This window comes from Diadema setosum, chromosome 3 (assembly GCF_964275005.1).
Source record: "Diadema setosum chromosome 3, eeDiaSeto1, whole genome shotgun sequence".
Classification (NCBI taxonomy): domain Eukaryota; kingdom Metazoa; phylum Echinodermata; class Echinoidea; order Diadematoida; family Diadematidae; genus Diadema; species Diadema setosum.
The window spans coordinates 4807229-4823647 of record NC_092687.1 but is presented as its reverse complement, the minus strand read 5'-3'; positions in this window follow the sequence as shown (position 1 = coordinate 4823647).

Sequence of the window (16419 nt, the reverse complement as noted above, 5' to 3'; positions counted from 1 at the left end):
CAGTATCAACACAAGGCCTCTGAGCCTTATTCCAAAGATTCGTTATTCCGAAGGTTCATTGTTCCGAATTTCATTTTTGGATCAACAAATCTTCGGAATAACGAACCTTCGGAATATAACGCCACACATTTTCGGATTAACGAACTCTTTTTCATTTTCGGATTAACGAACCTCTAGGTATAGGGAATTTGCGTGTTTCGGATTAACGACCCTTCGGAATAAAGAACCTTCGGAATAGCGAACCTTCGGAATAACGAACCGCACCCCCTTTATTTCACATTTCACATCGATTTGAACATGACTTAACAAAGGCTTAGGAATAATTCTAGATTTCAAGAAAGAGAATAATCTAATAACTATTAATGCGTTGTATTTCATGTTGTATATAATATGCCGGTATATATTATATTATATTACATTATATTATATTATATTATATTATTTTATATTATATTATATTATATTATATTATATTATATTATATCATATTATATTATATCATATTATGTTATATTATATTATATTATATCATATCATATCATATCATATTATGTTACATTATATCATATATTTTTTTTTTGAAATCACTTGTAGGCCTATGTATAGGAAACGAATATGGTTCTAGACAACCACTCATGTACAATTTTCAAACTTCTTCTGCATTTTTCCCCGTCAAAATCACAATGGTTAGGCCTATTATTTATCGCAAATATCGCAGTTTTATTATGCAGGACTAGGGAATGTGTGGTTAGCACAAGGGGGTGGATTTAGTGCTGCATGGATTTCACACACCTCAAGAATTAGACTTTTTGATATGTTTATTCAAGAGTGGAGAGCAGTAACATGGTCAAATAGAATCTGGACAAATTATAGAATGTTTAAGGATAATTTGATGTTAGAGAAGTATTTACAGGTCTTGTGTAAGAAAGATTATATTACATTAAGTAAATTCAGATGTCGATCTAATGGATTACCCGTTAATAAGGGCAGGTTTGATGCAAGCCTGACATATGAATTTCATTAATTGTACTATATATTCATCCGAAGATATAGGGGATGAATTTCATTATATTTTTGTTTGTCCCTTTCTCAACGAAGAGAGACTACTGTATTTACCAAGTAGCTTGACGGTCAGTAGACCCAGTGCATTACATATGGCCAAACTATTCAATTCAGCTAATGCTTGCCATTTGAAAAAACTAGCCAAATTTGTCAAAATTATTATGCTTCAGTTCTCTTCATCAATACCAAAGAAGAAAGACAGTAGTTTTGTAGAAAGTAAAGTAGATGTGAATGTTTGTACACGTAGTGGTAGAGTAGTTAAACGTCCTTTACGTCTTGTTTTGTAAACATATCTATTCATATCTGTTATTTTCACATGAACATGTACATTATCACTAATATTTTTGTATTCATTGTAAAAGTATGTTTGTACTAGCTATAGCTCTCATACCCCGAGAGGGGGTCGATAGAATCAATAAAATCTTACAAATCTTACCAATTTACTTCCGACAATATTGTCTCAGAAATCTCTATTTTGAAATCTTCTAGAACCTTTTTCACTTTCCGTATGAAATGTATGTCATGCAGACCTATGTAGTTATTGAAAATCCGTTTCAGCCGCCCTTTGGTGGAACACGCCCACACACCACTACTATTGTATACCATTCATTCACTTCGTATCCACGCAAAGCGTTGTTTACTTTCCAGTCGAGTGTGTGAGCGAGCCACGTGAAAAATCAGTGTGTACGTAAGTCTGCTGAGTTTGTGAATATCCGAAATGTTTAATGATTATCTAAAATTACCTTTTAAAAATAGTATTATGTAATTTGTTTTCTTAAAAATTACTATTTGATATACTTAATACATCTATTTTTTATTATCATTTTTTTTTGAATTTCACTTTATGATACAATTATATATTTAAAGTTCCCCTAAATATGCACTGCCGTAAATTGATATTGCCATACACATGTACATGTACAATACACACAGTACACATACTGACAGTAGCTAGCTATGTTGATCTGTACAAGCGTACAGGGGCCATGCGATCTGCGAGCTCGAGTACAGTCATAAACACATATCTCCTGCGCATGTGTGCCTCTCGGAAAAATTTCGGTGAATGAACGACACATCGCATCATAAACACCGTTTTCACCTTCTCTCTTTTGAGTCGTCGGCATCCTTGATATTCTGGTGTTCACATTTGGTCTGGTGTTCATTTCTTACTCAAAAGATTTATCTGTTATTTAGTCAAACTGAGCAGATTCGTGAAGATAGCACAATCGACTGTGTCGTGTGCATAAAGTTTTGTGCATTTAATAGCCACCCAACCAACCACGTCACCGGCTTCACGAATTGATCTCACGGCCACCGCCGCCAGTGCCAGACCGGCCACGTAGACCGGTCTATACGTCTAGCGTTCGTGTTGCTTTTCTGCTGGAGCTGCTGAGCTGCGGGGCGGGGGTGAGTAATTTACCGTGCACAACGCTGTAGCCTGTAAAAATAACTTTAATACAATGTCAATATATAAAAGGCGCTTAATACGGATGTTTCTTAGCGCACAGTTCATCAGAAATAGAAATAGAGTAGATGTCTAACCGTTAGTCGGTAAGCGGGGCCGGGTGTTGCTGCATGCTGTGTCCTGGACCTGGTGCATGTCATGATATTGTGGTGGGTTTTTGTACTTTGAAGTCAAACTTGTTTTGTTAAGATTACTGATTAGCTAGACCGATCTAGTCTTATTTGTACTCTTACTCTTAGAAATTATGAATATGATATGACAATGGTTTCCATGTTCAATTTCATTGATCTAAGTACCACCCACCTCATCATTGATATTATACGATAGACAGAAAGATCTGTCTGTCTGGAGGAGTCTTTTTATATTTTTTGACGTTATCGCTCTCTTCCAAGGAGGGGATCCGTGAAGCCAGACGCAGTCTCTGCGGAACATTTCCCTGACGACCAGATACAGACCGATCTTTTGGTCAACATTAATATTTACAGAATTTTTATCTTGTGTTACCAGTTCGAAAGGTCCTGCATAGCTGCATGCTGCGTCCGGTCCGAAGGGTTTTCTGGAAATCATCAACTATTTTATACAAGCTTCATCCCAATCGCCACAAACAAAAACTGCTTATATGCTATTAATACTTGTTTATCCCAAGAACAATCACAGACTGGAACTCACTCCCATTGACAGTTTCCAACATCACAAGCAAAGCCTCCTTCAAAGCAGCAACCCTACAGAGTACGGTACAGTACATCCAGGAGCAATGTTAATTGTTAGACCCCATACTTCTCTCTCTGTGCAATTCAACACCAGCGCACCTACTAAGGGATGTTGGACAGTATACAGGAAGAAGAAGAAGAATGGCTGCATATATGAAAAAAAGTCTCCAAAATCTTCATTTTCATTAGAAAGTTGAGCAACATTAGAAGACACACACCATACCATGATAATTTTTTCACTCTTGAATTTTATTAAGTTTGACAGTCACTGTTTACTGTAAAATATGATATGATCGCGGCACAAAGTTTTCACGAATTGGAGCCAACAGCCCTTTTCGTGACATGAAATTTTTGCGATTTGCCAGTGGCGTTCAATGCATATAGTGTAGACAAGAAATTTCGCGTGCATTTTAATTTCGCGAATCTTGGCGCTCGCGAAATTCGCAGAATTAAAATTCACGCGAACATTTCTCGTTGTACAGTATTCCCCAGATCTTGTAAAGAGTAATTTATGAAATTGACAAGCTGAAATACAGTACTGAGCCAGCAACATATCTGGAGAATGAAAAGCAGAACCTCAACCTTGTAAATTTTCAAAGGCTGAAGGATATGATATTCTCAAAATTATATGACGAAATTTCAATTTTTGACATAAATTCTTTGTGAAACACCCCCTGCCCTTGCCTACTGAGCTGAGTGGCCCCTTTTTTGTAGAAATGCTGGTGTGGTGCTAGTGGTAAGCCACGTGAAATCGAAGTAGACAACATGTTGATTGTTGATCAGTAAATACAAGATCAAACACTAGAGTCTATATTAAAACAGAGTGATTTGGTACGAACTACAACTTTATTCGTGACTTTTAAGCCTAAATTCCTGTTTACATGCATACAAAGTGTACTTACAAATTTGTAAGTACTTTCAGGCAATTGATAATTGGTTCAAACTACATTGTAAATTGAATTGAATTGATTACAAAATAGAGTCATTATACAGACAGGAAAAAAAAATTGTCTGTCCGAAGGAGCTTTTTCATTTTCTTACTTTTAGTAAATTTTACAGCTCTCCTTGATAAACTTTGATGCCATGAACCGATGAAGCCAGACGCAGATCTCCGTGGACCATATCTTGGACGCCCTGATACAGACGGATCTTTCAGTTAAAGTCATGTTTAACTCTTTCTTGAGCTAAAGTTCCAGGAATGGATGGGTTAATTGGAGTTAGCCTTTTGCGACTTAACGCATACACCAGCAGGGCTGTGTAATTACGTGTTGTAGATCAGAATTTGACCAAAAGATCAGTCTGTACACTTGTATCTGGTCGTCGGGAATCAAGTTCTGCTTCATGTCAATGGTCTTCTTAAACGTACATTTGTACGAACCATTAAAGAACAAATCCCTATTAGTAGGCTAGATAGTCATACTGAAGTTGGGCTGCTTCCAAGAAACTCTCATGCTGATGTTGTTGATGTTTTCTTTTATTTAAAATGCTTGCCTGTTTACCATGTTTATACAGAGAATCCATACACCAAACATTCTATCGGCTGGTGAGGAGTGGTCTACACAGAATGGAGCCGTCTCTGAATGGAACAGAAGCCCCAAGTCATAGTAAGGCATCAGTAAATTTAAAGGGATCGCATAGTTTTGGTTGAGACTTAATTTCAGGTTTCTATAAACCCTTTTTGGTGAGATAATGAGAAACCTCTTAAAATATGAAAGAGCATGTAATTCCATGAGGAACTCAACATTCATTGATGAAAATTGGTTTTGAAATGGCTGAGATATTCAAAACTGAGCGATTCTAATAAAGTGTGGGACCCACATTTTATTACGATCGCTTTGTTTTACTTTGTTTTTGGATGTTTCAGTCATTCCAAACCCGATTTTCATCAAATGAACTTTGAATTCCTCTTAAAATGGTATGCTCTATACTACAACTGTATGTCTTAAAGTGTTTTCTTGGTATCTCGCAAAACGTTAAAAGCCCAATTCTCATCTCCGCCAATACTCTACTATCCCTTTAATAATCTGTAAAACTGCAACAGTTAGATGATGATCACAGGCATGGTGTTCATAAAACATCATAATAATGGGACAGACTTCAATATGTCTCTCCACTACTCTTGCCTATTGTACTTCTCTACACTAATGTATATGTACCTTTGCTTGCTTGCGCATGGATGCGCGCAAGTACACATAGATGGTTCTATTACATGTGGCAGATGGCAGAGTGTAAGTTGGGGGATGTATGGAATTGATTCTCATTCAAAAGCAAAAATATAAAACTAGCTCACCAACTTATTGGAAATAACTGCCAGTAGGAATGGGAAACTTGAGTGACATTACACTTCAAAAAGGAGAGAAGAGGGGGAAAAGGAAGGTGAATAAAAGAAAGTAGAGAAGAAAAGAAATCTACTAATTGATAAGAATGAATCATTTGGGATGCCATGTGATGCGCAAAGTCTTCTTTTAAAATCTTATGTGTCCATCGTTCAGTTCAGTTAATATTGTTACCTTTAATCAGGTATCAATACAAGAAGTATTAATTGATACATGTTTTAACATCTTCATTTGAAATAGATGTACCAAAGTTTCTCAAATTCATTAGAAAATATTTGAGGATATAGATAAGATATTCTTGATAACTTTAAAAGATCTGAAAAGTACTTTATTTTATTTTTCCTAGGCCTTTTTGTTGTTGTTTCTATCAATGAAATTTGAGGATATTTCTCAGAATTTCACTGACACTTTCCTGTCCACTAGCAAGATGTCAAAACATTGAATTTATGGCGCAGTATGGATGATACCAGATTACATTTTTTCACTCCGTTCAAGTCTTTAAATTTTGCACTTTCCTACCATTCATGACAAGGTAAACATATTTTTTAGATTAATTTCTCTCCTGGTATTATGTTCCTCTGATGTTTATCAGAGTACCCAGACTACACTGGTGTACCCTAGAATTGAATTAAGTCTTATTTTGCTTATTAATAAAAACATTTACAGGTGACCACAGGGCAAGAACTTTGTTTTTGCTATGATACCACAGATAAACTAATTGTGATAAATAAATAAATAAATAAATAAATAAATAAATAAATAAATAAACATTAATGTGATATTTGATATTTAACAACATCATAAAGTTCATTAACTGCGAAAGGAAATCAAGTACAACAAAGACAAACTGTACAGGTAAGTCAAAACTAACACTCAGCTTATCTTGCATTATGAGGGAACATATTCTATAGGTGTCAGCTATAGAAAGCCAAGATATTCCTTAGCAGATGTTTTTAAGCAAACAAAAAAAGCCTTCCCTAACCCTTCAGTCTTTGGTTGATTTCCATTCAAATTTCAATTTTACCTGAAGATGTTAACTCTTTATGTGCCACGTTCCCACGTCCGACTCAGTCGACGGCGTGCCAACTTCGCATATTCTGCTCAACAAACAAAGCGGCCAAAACCGATCGATAAATCGCTAATCCCGCGGTACAATGAAAGCGTTTCTCGTGCTTTTGTTCCTCTCATACAATATGGCTTGCATTCTATGTGGTGATTGACTGTCAAGTGGTGTTCCCAACTAGATTTGCTCATACATTCTGAGTTTCTGTTACAGTTTCATGTGCAAAAGTCATGTCTTTACAGTAATGTAGCAACTGGTCATTCAAAAGAAAAATTGAAAATAGATTCGTCATATAATTTATATCGAAACAAAGCTTGGCATTCCTCTTTAACTTTGCCTACCTCTACGCCCATCTTAACAGAAATTTGTAAAAGTTAAATACAAATTGGAAAAACAGAATTCTTTCTCAAAGAATGACTACCTTTGTGTCTCAGAATAACATGGCACACAGGGGGTTGCCACCATGGCACATACACTGTAAAGAGTTTAATTCCAACACATCTGGCACTTTTTGTACACAAAACGTGTGTCTTCACCGATTTACTTTTTTCTATTCTGTACACAAATGGTGTCAAAACCAATTTGCTTTTTGACTAATTGTATTGATCCCTTTACTTTTGACTGAGAAATGTATCCATTCGGGGAGGGAGATGTGTTCAAGCTCTCTACAAAAAGCAAACCAAAGCGAACTGAACTAAAAAGCTTACCATACTGTACTGTGCCAGACTTTGAGCATTCAAGTACACTCTCTTATGAGAGTGTACGTCATGAATTATTTTCAGAGGGGGTCATGCATTTTGAAGCAAAAGGGTCATTCACCTGGCACACTTGAACTACTTACAGCTGTCCCGAACACAGAGCATGAACTCTTAAATAGCATTTTATGATATGTTACATGCATTCTTCACCTGTGAACTTTTTGTGCGCTTTTGGTTATCTTTTAGAGCACATCAGGGAATGGTCCACTTTTGGCTTTGTTCAGCTTTAGTCCTGAGAGGTCTCAACCGCACCTTTATTGAAATGTTAAAGAGCCTACAATTCCACAAGGAATTCAGATTCAATTTGACATCGCAAAGTAAAACAAAGCAATGCTAATAAAAGTTGGTCGCACCTTTTATTATGATCACTTTGTTTTGGATATTTCAGATATTTTGAACCAATTTTCGTCAAATAAAGCTTGAATCATATGTGACCCTGCACCTCAAAACAAACAGAAAGTTGCCAGACATGAATTTTTAGTTAACACCATAATCTGAAAGAGCAGACTTTAAGCTTTAAAATGATGTATAACTCAAATCAAATGGACTCTCCTAACCTATCTAAATATTGGAAAGAAAGAACAAACTCAGGAAAAGTGTGAACTGAGAAAAGAGGCTCTGAAGTACAGTGTCTATATTCAAGCGCTTAATCTTTACCAAACCGTGCTGGCTGTGCGATGAATGGGACAAAAAACAGGAAGTAAACCACCAGAGTAACAACAATGAAGGGATTGTCAGATTAAACTGAAATTAAATGTGCCTCATTAACACATTCTGTCCATAATTAATGCCAACTTTCAAAGCAGTAGCACTATCCTTTCAAAAGTTGTTAGAGTTGAAAGTGAAGAGTGTGGACAAGGTTTTTTAGAAATGAAAAAGGGATTCTAAAGACACACTTATAATCATACTATTCTACCAAAAATGTTCGAGATAAACTGCTAAAAAAAACACACTTTCCTGCCCGTTTTATGATACCAATTTTTAGCATAATGTAAAAGAAGACCCGCTCTTTCAGAAAATATGAAAAAGTCAAGTTCGGCTAGGTTGACCCATTTCACTTATTTTCAGTCCTCACGCAAAATTAGTGTGTGTGACTTAATGTTTGTTTTGAGGTGCATGGTCACATATGCTCTTCCATATTTCATAAGAGGTTTCTCATCACAAAAAAATGATCATCAAAAAATTTAGAAATGTGAACTCCCATTCTGTTTGAAACTATACAATCCCTTTAACAAACTGGAGAGTTAAAAGTGACCTTCCCATGACCCCTATTCCACCTCAGCGTCTGGGTTAACCTCAAACGCATGTTGTACACTACTGTATCATGGCACATTATCGCAGTTATCAGGCAGGTGTCTGGGAAATGCCTGTAAGTGTTATAGCTAGTTCAGATTGTCCTGAATGGGATAAAAGGCAAAATTCAAAGCGCACCAACGGTAAGGTCAGTTATGGCACTACCCTTCAAAGAATGCCATGTCTTCAAGAATGGAGAAAATGTGTTTGATTGTTTCAGACAAACCACTCGTGTCAGATGAAATAATATGAGTGGCTGGCATTAGAATTCTCAACCAAACATAACAGAATCTCTGTGTATGATAAGAAATAGTGTGGATTACTGATAGTATACAAATGATGCACAGGATAGAGTGCGTTAGTGTAGACGTATAGTGCACTCGAGGGTATTTGGCCTTTTTTACGATCAGTGGTGTAACTTTTGTACTCGGAGGGTCAAAATTTCAAACAAAATATTTTTTCATTATTCTGTTTTATTCCTGTTTGAAAGTATTCAAATTTTTGAAAAAATAACATTTCAGACCTTAAAGCTGAAGGGTTATTGGTGTAATTTAAGGAAAACCCTGGCACCTGAAGTAAATTTAAGCAAAATTTTGCTTTCATGAATTGCACCATATTGACAAAACTCTGTAGTCAAACTTCACCATGCAAAGTTTATATGGTTAACAACAATATATAGTTTGTGAATCAAAACTATTTGGGGGTTGAATATAAAGTGAATTAAAAAAAATACATGAGATTTGTAAATTTTTGCTAAAAAATACCAATTGACATGTAATTTTCAAGATTTTAACTATTTATTGGAGGGCAGGCCAGGTCAAACTCTTACTACAACAAGTCTTTAAGAAGGGCTACCTTCCTATGTAGGTTAAATGAAATTCCAATCATTTCTTTAAAACTTGGATTTTTCACACATGGATGTTTCGGAGGTGACAGTTAACATATTAGACTGTTTCGGAGGTGACATTAATATTAACACTCACTTATTTTGAGAATAAGTGACAATAACACAAAAACTTCTTCTTTTTATCAATGTTTTTAATAATTATAACTCGAGAACAAGAAATTAACTCCTGTTTCAAGCAGATAAACCACACAGAACAAGTGTTTTTTTACACTTCATTAATTAGCATGGGTAGCGGTAGTTTGCCTTCCATTTGGATGAAGGATGTAAGCTAAATATTGTAATCTGAAGAAACATGGCATTCCATTTTCAGCCTTAACTTGAGATGAGGGTGTAAGATCATTTTAGTAGTGTTTCTTTGCTCTCTGAACATTTTATTCCACAACACCAGGGAAGAATCACTTCGTTTCGGAGGTGACATTCAATGTTAACATTGTGTTAAAATATTAATTTACAGTATGAATATGATGGACATAAGCTAGATATTGTAACCTGAAGAAACATGGCATTCCATTTTCTACCTTAAATTGAAATGAGGGTGTAAGATCATTTCAGTAATGTTTCTTTACTCTCAGAATTTTTTATTCCACAACACCAGGGAAGAATAACTTTGTTTCGGAGGTGACATTCAATGTTAACATTGTGTTCATGTATTCATATAGTATGTCCCCCCAAAAAAATTTACAATTAGACTTTTGCATTGATAGCACCCAATATGATTAAATCAACTAAATTCTACTTTGGGGTCTTAAATTATAACATCTTAGCTCTATTTTGCAGAAAGCCCCAGTCAATTTGGTTAAGTGATCTCAAAGAAATGTGGATTGTTATAAAGGATGTCAGGAGTCTGAATTTTCCAAGTTCAGCACTTGGATGCTCTTGGAACTGCATATTAATGTGTAAACACATGCAGAACTTGGAGGGAAGGGATTCCTCACATGCTCTACAAAAATCCTCAATTCTCTTTGACCTCTGAAGCAAATTGAATGGGGTTTTCTGTAAGGCGTGGGCAATGAGTTATAGTTTCAATCCCTTACATTGTATTTTAGATTGATTCACTATCTTTAAAGTTATTGTTGCGGAGGGTACCACTGTAATTTTTTTGGCGGGGACATACAATATGAATACCAAAAGCAAAAATTCTTATTTGACTTGTGTATGTTTAGTTTGCACATAGTTTTATAAATAGATAATTCAAGGATGTTCATGAATTCTTCATCATCCTTGATAGCCACCATACAAATGTTATAATACTGGTGAAAGGTGTTTGGTTCATCTGGGATAAATTTTCTATACACCAGATTCATTTAAACTGTTGACATTACTAAAATATATTTTACATATCATTTTGAATTGATTGAAAATTACCTGCAAATCATGCATATTTAACAGTCACTTTTGAGAGTAAAACGTATATGATAAGAAAAAACATTTTATTGTTTTTGAGGTGACACAACACAGAGACAACCCAACTTCTCAGGTGTTAACTATTTAGTGAACATTCATGTCTTTCCTCATGGCTTTAATTTTCAAATATAAGCTCTTTCTTTCAGTTCTTACTTGTTATTTTGTTTGGTTATTCTCTTTCATGACAATGGATACCAGCTCATATTTTGTTTGAGATTGTAATTCATACTAATCTTTAACAGGTTTTTACAGTTTGGTTAAGACAACAGTTTGTGTTTCCCAGCTGAAGAGAGCAGCATAATGCTTTTCTGTGAACTTGAGGGGAAAATTTGTTTTTGTTCAGTAATTTTCCCCATCAACTTCACAGAAGGTCCCGGACACAAACTGGTCTCAAATAAACCTATAAGGGACCGAAACTGGAAAAGGACAAGTTCACCTCAATAGACATGAGGGTTGAGTAAATATAGTAATATTAGTAAAACACATCAGTGAGAGTTTGAGGAAAGTAAGGCAATCCGTTCCAGAGTTATGGATTTTTAAAGTTTCTGCTCAGTCAAAGCTGAATGAGAAGACTTCTATAGCTTGTGATGTCACATGTGTACAAGGATATAGAGAAAGTATCAAGAAAATTCAACATTCTGTATTTTCACTTTTCTTGCATAACAAAAGAACACATGACTTCTCTCTTTTGGAAGGCAGGATGAATAATATTGCCCTAAAATACATCAGAAGCAAGTTGAAGAAATATGCACTTTTTTCAAAAAGTAAAGTTTTGTGAAATTCACTTATATTTTCCTTATATCGTTGTACAGTTGTATGCATGTGACATCATACACTGTCATAGTCTTCTCATCCAGCAGTGGTTGCGCAGATACTTAAAAAAACCCATAACTTTTGAATGGATTGTCCAATTTCCCCCAAACTTTCAATGATATGTTTTACTGTTGAACATTTCCATTCACTCAATCCATATGTACATGAAAGTGGACTTGTCCTTTAAGAAACCATTTTCTTTTCCTTGAAATTCCAGTACTTAAAGCCAAATTCTAAGATAAAACATAATAACAAAACAAGGTAAACACCTCATCAAAAGTACTGAAATAGAACTACATTTTTTTTTTTTTAATCTTTCCCTTTCCAGTCCTGGGGACTTGTTCCTCTGTTCACTTTAGTTGTCACATAACTTCAATAATCTTAAAAAATACAATGTCATAAACAGTTGGTTCAACTTGGAAAATGTAATAATTATTGTCATATTAAAAACAAAAATCACATAATTTTGTTTATGATTACCACATTGTACATAGAAAAACAACAACTATGAATTCAAGAACAAGTTGTGCACCAGCTATAGGCATGTGGCCTTTTTGTGGAGTTTGATTATTTGATTATTTTTTTTTTACATTCTTTTTTTTAAAGATTGTGGACTAGGGCATGCTTGAACTGCCACATGTATTACTTTGGTATCAAGGGAATTCTGGTGACCTATGTATACAAAAGTCACTTCTGTTGTGATGATTTTGTAGATATTAAATGTATTAGAAAATGTTAATAGATAGTGAAAAGGAACTGAAGTCTTGCCTTTCACTACCACATAACAATATGGTGTTAACAAACAATGTCACCTCCGAAACACAAGAAAAAGCAACCTACAAGGAAAGCTGTGATTGGTAAATCTTCACAACTAAATTGCTTGTTGGAAATCAAGCTTCTAAGATGAAAGCATCTATATGTTTACTTAACTAAAGCAGGAGAAATGATCTTGATTACAATATTATATATACAACAGATGGGTGTATTTTGTGCATTCTCATTGTTAAAAAAAGTGAAAAAATGTAAATTTGCCCTAAAACGTACAGTCTAGTAATAAAAAAAAGAGTGAGAGTGTGGTAGTTGATTTCTCCACTTTGAGACTTATGTTACTAAAATAAATGAAACCATTGGTGTACATGATATGGTTTCTCTTCAACAGAAATGAACAAAAAATCTTGTTAACAGTGTTTTGTCACCTCCGAAACAGTAATTTTTAGTTTTTATTGAATCTTTTATCAATCCCTAGAAAATTCTCACTTCCTGTTGCCATATTACTATTGTCATCCAAAAGAGATTCCTGTCAATTGGACAGAATCAAACAAAATTGCTTTGTCTTTGAGAAATTATCAAATATAATATGCCTGCTGTTTCGGAGGTGACAATTGTTTCGGAGGTGACAAGTGTTAACGGAAAATTGTAAATTGCTCCGAAATGAAAACAACAGGCTATATTTCTACTACCTTCCTTCAGAGATAATGTGAGGGGATATGTTACATTTCTGCAAATGTAATGTATAACTGATGTCAAGAATAAAAAAATTAAATACATAAATCTGTTGTCTCGGAGGTGACAGAAATGTTAACGGAAAAGTTACATAAATTTATAAACGCTCATCAAAAAATGATAAGTTATTTGAATTAAATAATCTTTGGATCAAAGTTAAGTCAGATTGATTACTATTCTGTTTTGATGGAAATTAGCAAAGTTGAATTTTATAATTGTGAACAAGAGCTAACTCAAAAGAGGGGTTAATTGTTAACGGAAAATGTCACCTCCGAAACATAAAGTTTGGACAATTTCAGTATTTAAAGAAGACAAAGCAGAACCTGGTAAACATAATAGTTCTTAAAGTTGGATACCTGTCTATCACAACAGCAACAAAAATAATGAAAAGGAATAAACAATTTAATATGCTAGCTCTGACAAAAATACTATGTCAGAGTGAGTACACCAAAAGTGTTGGATTTCAAGCATATAAGTGCCTGCCACATCTGAAAGAAAAAGAGAGGAAAGTTCATTAAGGTACCCAAGGTAGACATTGTGGGTAGTAAGTTTATGAGAAAAAATAATGCATATCTGTCAGTGTATAAGAAAGTTATACACCAATTAGTGCCAATACTGCATTTTACACCACTGATTGTAAAAATGGCCATTTACAATTGTGAAACATGCATGAGGCGAAGCCGAGTGCATGTTGCACTACATTGTAAATACCCGAGAGTGACCTACGCCTCCACTAACGCCACGAAATAATCCTGTGCATCATTTGTTTTATAAAATGGGTCGAAAATTCGAAAACTAACAGCATTTTTCAGCGTTTTTCACGAACCTTTGTGGGTCAAGACGTCCGAAGATGTTCGTCCCAAACATTTACGCACGTCGCACTCGGAAATCCCGCACATACAGCATAGACGTCTAAGTATAATGGGGGGTTGGGTTTCCGAACACTTCAGTTCCCGCATGAAAACTTAGTTATTTTACATAGAATATGCACCCTTTACCTTAAAGACTTGATATAGACTCCTCATATAGGCCTACTAGACAACATACTCTGAAAACGGCGTGAGAATTAACCTGCTAAATCGTTGGATTTGCCCTTCAAAGTGACTCCATGTACGCGTCCGGTCCCACAACGCTTGGTCTATACTGTACTGTACAAAGTGTAGAGTATACGTACGCCACACATGTTATGCACAAGGGAAGAAAGGCCGGCCAGCCGGCAGCCCGAACTAGAAGTTGTTTACAGGATTGACAGCGCGTATGCATGCAATTCATCAAAGGAGCCGCCGCGCGCACTGATGATCGGCAATAGGATTTAACACGCAGTGCAATGGGACTAGAATAAAGGAAGCACATGTGACTCATTTCAGCGCTTCCTATTGGCTACATTCTTGAACCCATTATAATACAGAATATGAGAATAGAGGAAAAAGTGATATTTCATGTGAAAATATTGATATCTTTTATCTCCTTTTCTTTCCTTCCCTTGTAGGAGCTTCATCTGCTGAAGGTAAGAAGAAAATTAATTTGAGAAGATTGTTAGATATTTTTGAAACTTACTGTAAAACCATGAATTATTCACAGCATGAAATTTTCTCAAATTGGAGCTGACAGCCTTTTCTTGTTGTCTGAAGCTTCTCCAATTCCACTGGTGTTCAATGCATTTTAATTTAGACAAGAACTGTAGTGTGCATTTTAATTTTACAAATTTTGGCTCTTTCAAAATTTGCAAAATGCACACAAAACTTTTGGTTTTACAGTGTAGGGCCTACAGATAAATCCTTTTAGCATCCAAAAGAGAATTCTTTTAAATCAAAATGCACCTGGTCGTAAAAAGGAAAAAAAAATGATTTTGAAAAAAAAAATGCCTGGTATGAACAAATTTATATCAAGGTTGGTGAATTTAATTTCATCTCCGTCATTACAATGTCATTGCAATGAAGTTTTATGTCCACATTAAAAAGAGAGAGAGAGAGAGAGAGATAGTAGATCAAATTCACCAAGCTACGTTGTGACATAAGTAACACTGTGCAAGCGATACAGTAGGACAGAAAAGTTCTATCCTTAGCTATGGCCTTTCCTGGCAAATTGTTATGAAGTTTTAAGGTCAGAGATACAAAATGTAATGTGTATCAAAATGAACTATGACAGTTTAATCTTGCTAATGTGTAGCTTATTAACTTAATGCATGATACAGCTTTCAACTGCACCATTATCTGAAACCCACCTGTGCACAGTAGTGGATAAACCTGTCAATATTTCACAGTGTAATCTCACACTGAGAGAAACCTGGTACAGTGGAAACTCGATATAACGAGATGGTCGGGACCGAGTCATTTTCCTCGTTATAGCCGATATCTCGTTATATCAGTAGGCATAAAAGAAGGCATAACATAAAGACATTAATTTGCACATGTGGGACTACCCATCAAAAATTTCAATCAATACTGATAACTTGATATTGTGTGTGAGGGAATTACTCACCTTTGGGTAAGAAGATGTTTTTCGCCAAGGAAATCCAATATCAAGTCATGATTGTGTTTCTTATTAATTGTAGATGTTTGAATTTGTAAATTTGTATAGCTTGCGATTGTATCAAGATCATATGTGGATTGGTATGTGGTTATCGTATGGGTGTGTGTTGTATGGAAGCTTGAATATGGGCTGCACAATGTTGTGTGTGTATGTGACACATTCTGTATGTACATTAAATTATGACTGCGTGTTTGTGAAGATGGGGAATTCCCTATGTAGAAAGCCAATCACAGCATCAGATTGCCTCATTCCTGCTAAACGTCATGATGATGTCATGCATACATTATGACCGTCCCACCACATTTTCTGCATGTATCAGTGTGCGCGCACACACACACTTTAATACACGTACAACCTGCAGTGCTAGCTGGAGTGCACTGAAGAAAATGATTATGTGTGTACAAGACTGTTTTTGGCGCATCAAGCTTTACAATCTCGGAAGATGATAGCACAGGCGAAGTAAAGCTTTACCGAAGGCATTTCGCTTTACCTCGCTATAGCAGGTTTGATTGGCTATGTTTTTCTTTGTTTAGAAGTCACAAAAATTATCTCGTTATAGCAGTTATTTCGTTA